Raw genomic sequence first — 11,438 nt, forward strand, 5'->3', positions numbered from 1 at the left:
AAATCATTATTGGAAATTAATGAAAGATTTTTGGATTTAGAATTGCTTTATTTTTCAAGTGTTACCTATCAATCAGCCCAAATTATCTCACTGAGAAGGGCTAGAAGATATCTGTTATTGTGTGCAAATATATGCAAACCAGTATTTTATGTTGCTAGTGGACAAAATGAGGTATGTTAGAAATAGTTCTGTTTTCACATTGTACTCTTAGTGGGGTGAGCTGCTGGGACTTCATGTCTGCAACCGTGCATGTGTGCTGTGTCTCTTGTTCAGGATGAGTTTTCCAGGCGTGAAAATACTTTTAAGTCTACTAAGTGACATGTCATTTTTCTTGATTTCTTCTTTACAAAGCATATAAATGGAGTGGTAGTCTTAAATCTGCTGCTGCTCTTTGACAGCGGTAAGGCTGCTATAGCTAGGAAAAGTAGGTGACTACACAGCAATCAGACAACATTCTGCAGGGATAATAGATTCCAACCAATCTAATTCTCCATTGTTTGATTTTTACTTAAACCTAAGGAAAATATGTCCATTTCCCACATGAGGCAAGTCCAATCAAATTTAGAATCCAGGCTTAGGAAGCTGGCTAACTGAAGTTCAAAAGCTTACATCCACTTTACAAATCGATTTGAGATCAGTTAGACAAATATTAGTTTTGCTCAAGAGATACAAACTACAGTCTTATGATTTTATCAGTGGATTCCTTTGGAGAGAATTTGGCAAAGTATATGAAAATTATCTGAAATATAAATAGTTACAGCAAAATGTAGAGGCATGAATAGAAACTATGTGACCACTGTAGGTAAGAGAAACAAATAAAACTAAGTGCCATTAAACAATCATAAAAGTGCCCGAGTGAAGAAGGGGGCATCACAATACCAGGCCTTAAACTATACTACAGAGTTATAGTAACAAAATTGGCATGGTATTGGCACCAAAATAGACATGTAGACCCATGGTACAGAATAGAAGACACAGAGATAAACCCACATAAATACAGTGATCTCATACTAGACAAAGGCACCAAAAACATACATTGGAGAAAAGACAGCCTCTTCCACAAATAGTGCTGGGAAAACTGGAAATCCATATGCAGCAAAATGAAATTAAACCACTATCTCACTCCATGCACAAAACTCAACCAAGTAGATCAAGGACCTAGGAATCAGACCAGAGACCTTCACATAATAGAAGAAAAGTAGGCCCAAATCTTCATCATGTCAGATTAGGTCCTGACTTCCTTAACCAAACTCCTAAAGTGTAAGAAATGAAATCCAGAATTAATAAATGGGATAATTCAAATTAAAAAGCTTCTTCTCAGCAAGGGAAACAATCAGTAATGTGAAGAGAAAGCCCACTGAGGGGGAGAACATCTTTACTACATGCACATCAGGTAGAGCACTGATTTCCAGAATATATAAAGAACTCAAAAAAACTTAACACCAAAAAAATAAACAACCCAATCAATAAATGGGCTAAGGAGTTGACCAAACACTTCTCAGAAGAAGATATACAATCAATCAACAAATATATGGAAAAATGTTCAACATCTCTAGTAATTAGAGAAATGCAAATCAAAACTAATGTAGGATTTCATCTCACTCCAGTCAGAATGGCAATTATAAAGAATACAAGCAATAATAAGTGTTGGCAAGGACGTGGGGTTGGAATAACTTTCAGCCGCAGCTAGCAGCTACGAGCAGCTCAGAAATGCTTGAAACATCCACGTTCGTTCAGGCCTGACAGGAGGGCTTCAGGGCATGAAACCCCTGACTCAGTAAGGGCCAAAGACCCTTCCAGATTGCTTTCTGCCACAACAGCAATATTTAGAGTTTCCACACAGTGTGGTTACATTAGGCAGAAGATGATTGGTTTATGGATGTTGTCTTGCTTATGTATGATTGACAGGCACACCCCACTCAAACCCTATAACAGTTGTGTGCATTCCAAAAATAAACTGAGCTACTGGACGACCGGGTCTCCAGCCAGTTCTCTCTCACCAGCTCCTGGAGTCTGTGTGTTGATTCCACGTCTCTACTCCCCCCACACACACAAGTAGCCGAGTGACCATTGACCCCGAAGGGACGTAGGAACACATACATGTGGGGGAAAAAGTACATTCATACATTGCTGGTGGCACTGCAAATTGGTGCAACCACTATGGAAAGCAGTATGGAGATTCCTAAGAAAACTTGGAATGGAACCACCATTTGACTCAACTATCCCATTCCTCGGTCTATACCCAAAGGACTTAAAATCAGCAAACTATAGTGACACAGCCACATCAATGTTCATAGCAGCTCAATTCACAATAGCTAAACTGTGGGGAACCAACCTAGATTACCTTCAACAGATTAATATATAAAGAAACTGTGATACATATATATATATATAATAGATATTATTCAGCAATAAAAGAGAATAAAAATATGGCATTTGCAGGTAAATGGATGGAGTTGGAGGGCTGAGGTTGTGGCTCCGGGGTAGAGCACTCTTCTTGCACATGGGAGGCCCTGGGTTTGATCCTCAGCACCACATATAAATAAATTAAATAAAGATATTGTGTCCAACTACAACTAAAAAATAAATATTTTTAAAAATGGATGGAGTTGGAGAACATCATTTTAAGTGAAGTAGTCCAATCTCCAAAAAACAATGGCTGAATGTTCTCTCTGATAAGTGGATGCTAATGATGGTAGGGAGGCATAGGGAGAATAGAGGAACTTTGATTGGGCAAAGAGGAGGGAGGGAAGAAGGGTTTGGAGGCAGAAAAGATGGTGGAATGTGATAAACATCATTACTCCAGGTACATATGTGATTGCACATATGGTGGGACTCTACATAGTGTACAACCAGAGAAATGAAAAGTTGTGCTCCATTTGTGTACCATGAATCAAAATGCATTCTGCTTTCAAGCATAACTAATTAGACCAAAAAAAAAAAAAAAAGAGAAACATAAGAAAGTGCCGTCCATAACTAATTAGACCAAAAAAAAAAAAGAGAAACATAAGAAAGTGCCGTCCATTCATATCTTAACAACAGAACTGTACATAGGGATGTACATTATGTTACAAGATAGAGTCCAAGCCTGCGAATAAAAGGGAATATTTACCAGCTTGTTTGGAAAATGGATTATATGTTAGAAAAATGAAAAAGTTAATTAAAGTTAATGCAAAAACAGTCAAGAATTGATTTGGTATGACAGAGTGGACAACTTCCCTGCAAGGGGGAGACAAAGTTGACGCAAACCCAAACCACCTTGAGAAAGCACATCCCATTTATGATGGCTAAGACAAAAGAGATGGAAGATACCAAAATCAATAAAATAAAATAAATGCATTTTTGTCCATCTTCACTACCAAAAGAATTTTTTTAAGTATTAAAATGTAGAATAAGATGAACAAGCACACTGATAAGGACATGCTCTAAAGACAGGACAAAAATCGAGCCCACATAGCCCAGCAAAGATGTGGAGAACCTGTAACTCCCTTCACATCACTGGTTCGAGTGGAAAATGGTAGAAAACAGTTTGTTGGCTCCTTGACCAAGTAAACACAGACTCCCCGTATGAACCAGCAATTCCATTCAGTGTATATTCCCAAAGAACTGAAATCCAGTACCCCAACAAGGATCCATACACACATGCTCACAGCTGCATGATTTACCATAGCCAAAGAGGGAAAACCACTCCAATGTCTCTCAGTAGATGAATGGGCAAACAAAATGGGTTTTATCCCTATGAAGGAATATTATCAGTTAAAGAAGGAATGAAGTGCTGGATGTGATGATGTATAGAAGTAAATATACAGCCATTGTGCATTCATTGTTGGTCAGTCACAAATTCACCCTCTTTTCTTGCTCTGTGATCATGGACCTGGTCCTTGTAAATCTCACTCCTTTGTCATCCTAACTGGTAAACCTTGTCTGGAGGGGGATTCTGGGAGAGAGATGGAGCTTGATTTCACACTTAGTCCCCTCTTTTGTTAGACAAGGAAACGGTGCTCAGAAAGTTGTCCCAGTCGTACAGCAATGAGTGACAACTGGAGATAAAGCATGGGTCTGCTGCTGGTGCCCCCAAATTCACTTGCTTTGTAGTTTTTTCCCAATTCGGCCCCTGTCCACTCCCTCACAGATGAGAGCATACAGCTGGAAACCCTCATTTTGCAGAGCCTGGTTTTCTTTTCCATTTCTCACCCTGATATGGAACCCTATCTTGGTTCCCAGCTGGTTCATTCCATGTTGGTCTCCATTCCACCTCCTGGCCAAGGACCTATGCTCCCACAATATGTGATGCACCTGCATCAGATGCTGAGTGCAGGTGTGCTGTTGGCTCAAGGAAGTCCTGCAGGGGGCTCAGAGGTGCGACCTATCCATCCAGGTGTCCAGTGGCAGGTGCTGAGTCTGGAGTGGTTGAGAACAATCACTAACTACTTAGGACCTACAACTGTGGGTCTCTAAGGTCAAACAAGGAAAGCAAGTCACAGAAAGGCTCCTTGACTTGCCCAACAGCTTACAGACATTCTCTAACAAAAACCTGCTGGGCTATGTGGGCTCGATTTTTGTCCTATCTTTAGAGCATGTCCCTATCAGTGTGTTTGTTCATCTTATTCTACATTTTAATACTTAAAAAAATTCTTTTGGTAGTGAAGATGGACAAATGCCTTTATGTTATGTTATTTTATTTTTTTTTAATGTGGTGTTGAGGATCTGTGCCTCACACATGCTAGGCAAGCAAGAGCTCTGCCACTGAGCTACAGCCCCAGCCCTACATTTTAATTTTCTTCTAAAAACCCTTCTGGATTAGAGGCAGTTATTCTATACATGGTTTATCATTTTGGTATTTTTGTGAGAATGTATTTTAATCTTAAAATATATAGTAGAATTATCCTGTGTGCATGAATATCTTTGCACTTAGAATTTGCCACTCTTGTCTACCAATTTGTCCAGGTGATTGTTCAGGAATTTGGAGAGTTGTTTTTCTGAGAATTCTTTAAAGTCCTGAGATCTTCAGGTCTTAGACCATGGAGGAAACAAGTCACATTGTTAGTTTTAGGGCACATCAATTTCCTTATGACAAACCCACATTGTCGTAGAAACCTTATAGAGTGAGTAAATAGGTTTTATCTTTTCTTTCTATTCTGGCAACAGTTAAAAGTGTAGTGTTGAGGATGACTAAAGACTTTCACCGCTTAAGTGCCCAAGGTCAAAGTAGAACAGAGATTTGGAGTGCTGTATTTCAATGTGTCTTATGGCTTGAATATGAGATGTCCCCCAAAAGCTCATTAACAATGAGCTCAGGTGAACAATGTTCACAGGTAGATTGTGAGAGCTGCAATCTAATCAGTGAATTAATAATTTGAAAGGACTACTGTACTCAGTGTTAGGTGTAGGCAGATGAGGTGTGGCTAGAGAAAATAGGTCACTGGGGTCACCTGCATTTGGGTTTGATATTTTTTCCCTGTCGACTTAGCCCACTCTCCCTGCTTCCTGGCTGCCATATATTGAGCACCAGGCCCTACTGCCATGGTGCCTCACGTGGGCCCAGAGTCATGGGCTCAGGAGACCATGGACTAAGTCCTCTGAAATCGTGAACCCCAAATAAAGTTTTCCTCGTCTAAATTGTGCTTGTCGGGGATTTGTGTAACAGCAATGAAAAGCTGACCAACAGTACAATAAAAGTGTATCCTTGTTCTGTCATTTAAAAGGATTAGTGCTCTGTAGCAACTTACTTTTAAACTGTGGGTTTAAAAGCAGGCATTACTTCAAACCTGCAGGAGAAACACCTAAATAACCTACAGCAAGATTGCACACTGTAACCAGGCATGCTGGTGTGCATCTATAATCCCAGTTATCGGGGAGCCGAAGCAGTAGGTTCTCAAGTTTGAGGCCAGCCTCAGCAATTTAGTGAGACCCTGTCTCAAAATTAAAACTTTAAAAATGGGATGGGAATAGTAAATCAGAGATTTTTTTTTCACCTCAGTGATAAAACAGGGGTTCAATCTCCAATATTTAAAGAAGAAAATAAAAAATATAGTTCACACTGTAAAAGGGTAACCCCAGACAGGTGGGGGAACCCATCTTAGACAGAGTTATGTGGTGAAGGCGATCCCCCACTCACTGTCTTGACAGGGTCACAGTGAGAAAAAGTGTTGGCAAAGCTGCTCTCCCCCTGTCTTGACAGGGTCACAGTGAGGATGAATGCTGGCAAAGCCACGCTGGTTGGTGGGAAACGGAAACCATGAGACCCTTTTTTATGTAACTGGGACTTTCCATTTTCATGCTTATGTTTCTGACAGGAGGCATGAGTGTGTTAAATGCCAAAAAAATTAAATTTCAGATGGCTAGAACATAACAGGTAGTTCATGCCTTGGAGGCTGTTCTACTACCCCTCAGCATATCAAGGACAAAGTAGAAGGCTGTTCTTCTATCTCAGTACATTGTGGACAAACCTGATAACGGAAAACAATCATCCTTTGAAAGATCATGAGAATTTTAGGCACCACATTGATTATTTCAACTAGAACCCAAGCCCATATTTCCGGCCTCTTAGAAAACTTAATCACTATGCTTATTTCACAAAGTTCACCACGTGCAGTTTCATTTTTGATTAGGGAAAGTTATATTATACACTTAGGAAAGTTAAAACATATAAAGATATATTCTTCTCTTTTTATAAATCCTTTCTTACTTTACATAGGGATATATGATGAGCATAGTTAATATTGGTGGAAAGTGGATTGATTTTTAGAACTTACTTTCTATTGAGAAAGATTATAAAGATATGAGAACTAGTGCACCTTGACTGAGAAACAAAGAAACTCTTTGAGAAAGCAGCTCAACCAGTTTTATGAGAATAAATTTAGGAATTAATTAAAATAGCTTTATAAGACACAGTTTTAGAATAATGTTAGAAATATTATTTTATTTAGATTCTTAAGTTTAGAAATTCTTAAGTTTTTAGTTGTATAGGTTTCTGATATGTTTTAAGAATGATTCATAAACTTTAGGATATTTTAAATATAAGATTTAAAGGAACTTTTTTAGATGGGAATTTTAGATTAGGAATAAAGTACAAGTGTACTTTAGGTTAATGATTGGTTAGGAGACTTAGAGTCTGGTTACGAATTTTGGCATTAGTTAATAAGGAAATAACATATCTTGGGAAAAATAGTAAATCTTGGGAAAATCTGAAAAATGTAAATTGTGACGTATTTTATTAATGATTCTGTACTTTTAATAATTACATAACTGAAGGTCATATCCTGGAAAAATGTAAATTCATGTTACATTGTTTGTACCCCCAATCACGGTTAAGGAAATGTCATGTCTTGGCAAAGTTTTAAATTATACAATCAATGACGTATTCTGAATCTATAATGATGAGAAAAATTGTAATAAAAGATGACCCAGAGAAAGCTGCATTAGCTCTCTCTCTCTGGAGATTGCTCCAACGGAACGACCCCGGTCTCATCTTTTCGCCGACGCCACTCATCCTCCAGGACTCCCTGGACCCCGTAGGGCAGGACCCCGGCAGTTATGATCCCTGGGAAATTCCACCTCAGACTGCCAGAGGGAAAAATCTCAGAAAGACTCTTCCTGAAGCCCATTCAATCAGCATTTAACCTGAAGAGCCATTTGGGAAGGCACCTAAGACCAATTCCTCCTCACCTATGCCTCTCTACCAAGGATTCTGAGCAGAACAAATGAGTGTCATCACGTGGACAGGAGGGGCTCCTTTCAGGGGCGCTGTCTCTAATGAACAAGAGAGAAAGGGGCCCTGGAGGTGATTGATGTGTGCCAAGCTTGGTTCTGTGAGCTTCATCAACAACGGCACCTTTAAACCTCACAGAAACCCTAGGGCAGCAGTTTTTCCATGAATCAGGGGAACAAGACTCATATTAGATTCCTTGTCCAGGAAGTCTGACCCCAAAACACAAGTCTGACCCCAAAGCTCATGCTTTTCTTATTTAGAGTTCCCATAAGGCACTGTGGTTTCTATCAAAACTATTTCTCTACCTGCTCTCTTGGCCAGGGTGTGAGGCAGCAGGAAACTTGATTCAAACTCTCTGACTGAACTGGACAGGAGTGGATTGGTGCCCGTGAGTCATCATTTCACACACACATGGACTGGGAGTGTAGATCAGTGGTAGAGCACTTGCTTAGCGTGGGACAAGGCCCTGGGTTCCATCCCCAGCATTACAAAAAAAGAAACACACACACACACACATACACACACACACATGAACATCTCAAGGAAAACCAATAATTACCTGATAATCTTTCTTCAAGAAGCAAAAGTAAGGGCAGGGAAAGGGACAGGAGCTTGCCAGGCATTGCTAAGGGGCCATGATCCTCCTGCAGGGACAAGCTGCAGAGGCACCACGTGCTTATGAGCCCAGTCCAGACCCCTGCCCAGAGCCTCCTAGGGACTAATAAGCCTATATTCCACCATTGGCCTTCTGATTACTGGTGCATTTCCTAAAGCACAGGACCTTCATTCTTTTTTTTTTTTTTTTATCACTCAAATGGAGAAAAGGCAAAACAGTTACAGAGGCTGGTAGAAATATGTAGTCTGTGGCTATTTTAATTAAAGTTAAAATAGCCAACTGTGAGAATGGCCTTAGGCCTGAGCCTAAGCAACTCCATTTTAAAAACTCCAGTTTGAAACCTGCAGTGTCACCATGCATGCCTAATGAAGCCCTCCAGTGTGGCCCTCAGACACAAGCAAGTCACTTCCCCTCACCCTGATAAACTCAGTGAAGCCTCTGGCAGGCTGTCCTCACCTGATAACAGGGAAAGGTAAAAATTTCAGGGTGGGGACCACCAGGTGAGATGTTTTAACCTCAGGGTAAAATGATGTTACTGAGAAATCCAGTGGCAGCTGATAAGGATCGAAAGGGGGGTCAAAAGCCCCCAAATTTAGTATAAATAATAGAGCAAATGAACATTCAGCCAGCCAATACTGATGCACACAAGCTGGAGTGCCTGATAATGACCTGGACTGAGAGCCCATCACTTGTCGTCAGTTGCTGACCCTCTGCATCTTCCTCACCACTCTCAAACTCTACAGGCACATCTTGACTCTGGTGAGAGCTGCAACTTCTTCCTAGGACCACCTCCTCAGCAGGTTGTCAGCTCCACCCCAGGAAAAGCCTGATCACCTGACCTGATCACCGCTGTCTGAGTGAGTGTGCATCTGCTGGACTTAAAGCCTTTTGATCTGACACTTGAACTTAGCGTGCAGAGGGATGTCTGTCATTAGCCTGTCATGATTAAGTGTGCTGCAGTGCTTAGAATTAATTAATCCACAGAATTGTTTGCTGTGAATTGTTATGTCTATTGCAGTGTCGAGAATTAAGGAATGTCATTTTCTTGATGAAGAACTTATAGCGTGAAATTGTATTGAGTGATTTGAGTGAAAAAAGTGATTGAGTGAATAAAGCATTGAAAAGTGCAGAAGTGTGTGGACATTCTTTATTTCTCCCCTCCAACTGCATAATCACACCTTTTGCCCATTGCAACACCAACTTCAAAGTTTTTTGTTTTTGTTAGTGTTGGGGATCAAATCCAGGACCTTGCACAATGCAACTTCAATTTTATGTGGGAAATTTACTTATGTAGATGTCACATCCTCCATAGGTGCTAGACCAATTACACAGTATACTCATCCTTCTTTCTTTCTTTTTTTTTTATTAATTTTAGGTGTATATGGACTCAATGTCTTTGTTTTTAAGTGGTACTAGGGTCACACCCAGTGCCTCACTTGCGAGGCAAGTGCTCTACCATTGAGCTACAACTCCAGCCCTCATCCTTCTTTCTCACAGCAAAATCGATACCATTCATTGGAGACTTCATTTATGCCTCATCACACTCAAGTCTACTTATGGGACAGAGGCAGTTGTACTTTGCTTGTTCACTGGTACCTTTGCTTATATTCCATTTGTAAGTGACAATTCATAGGATGTTACCCTTTAAAATTTACCTTTTCCAAGTAGCTTTCCTGGATAAGACCATGACTTTGCTATCACATGATTCAGTTATCTAGTTTTTAAAGTCTGAATTCCCTATTTATTTTCTAATGTTTCACTTAGGTATGCCGCTGCTCTACATAGGAATTCAGTTCCATTTTGACAGCAACTCAATAAAAGAATCTTCAGAGAAATAAGTCCTACCTCAAGCTAATAAGGGATATAATAAGAGGAAGCAAAGGTGGCTTTTTTGCTATTTGTGTTCTCTTTATATTGTTGAATTACAGACGTGTTGAACTGGGTTCTTATAAAAAGAAATCTAAAGATTAAAGAAATGTTTACTGGAAAAAAAAAAGAAAAGAAATGAAAATAACTGAAACAGGGCTTCATAAGGGAAGTTACACAGGCAAGGCCTTTGTTTCTAACACAGGAGGACTTGGCCGAGTCCTGCGCTCCAGCTCAGGCACCCTCCTTTTATTAGATGTCATTCTGGCTCACCATGAAATGGTTTTGACTTCTTAGACAATTTTATTTTTACATGGGAATAATGACTACAGGTGGCTTGACATGCTGAGGTTCCAGTTCTTGTTCCGTGCATGGTGCTCTGTGGTGAGTGACCCCAGCTTGTCTGATTTACATGTGCAAAGACAGGTATGAGCCCCACTCAGCCCACCCGCTCCTCAGTCTGGACAGCAAAGTCTGCTGGACCTACTGCCGCTAGATTCCCACCTTTCCTTCACACTCAGAAGGAAGAGGAGACAGACCACAGCCACTAAACCAAGACTAGGATGCTGGGAAGACAGACTGCTACACAAAGCAAAAACCATGAAGCAAGAGGGGAAAATAAAACGAGGGTTAAACCATGCAATTATACTGCCAATTTATAAAGACATTATGACCCACACTAAATGAACACACAACGCATCCGGCTCCCTTCCTCCAGACATTTTAATGCAGGAAACAAAAATACTACATCCTCCTTGTGGTAAGCACTGTTAGTGTTCAACACTTTTATATTGATGATGCATCACATAAAAACTAAGTCATAAACATTTAAAATTTTTTTTCAGTTTTAGATGGACACAATACCTCTGTTTATTTATTTGTTTCTATGTGGTGCTGAGGATTGAACTCAGTGCCCCCCACATGCTAGGCACCCACTCTATCACTAAGCCCCAGCCCCAGCCCCAAAGTCATATACTTTCGATTCACATATTTTTACATAAATCAAAACATTTTATCACAAATCAATACAATGGCAAAATCTGGAATCCAGAATTATATTTTTTCCACAAAATACATAAAGTTTGACAGATTGTTGAGTGAAATGTTTGCTGTCCTATAGAGCTTTTGCTGCCCAATGAAAAACAAACCTCAACATGGGATGTTCAAAAGGTCAATTTGTAAGAGAGACAACTCATTCTGTATTTAATGAAATATTTATTTCGGATGGTAACACCAGACAAGTCA

Source organism: Ictidomys tridecemlineatus, chromosome 10 (assembly GCF_052094955.1).
Source record: "Ictidomys tridecemlineatus isolate mIctTri1 chromosome 10, mIctTri1.hap1, whole genome shotgun sequence".
NCBI lineage: Eukaryota > Metazoa > Chordata > Mammalia > Rodentia > Sciuridae > Ictidomys > Ictidomys tridecemlineatus.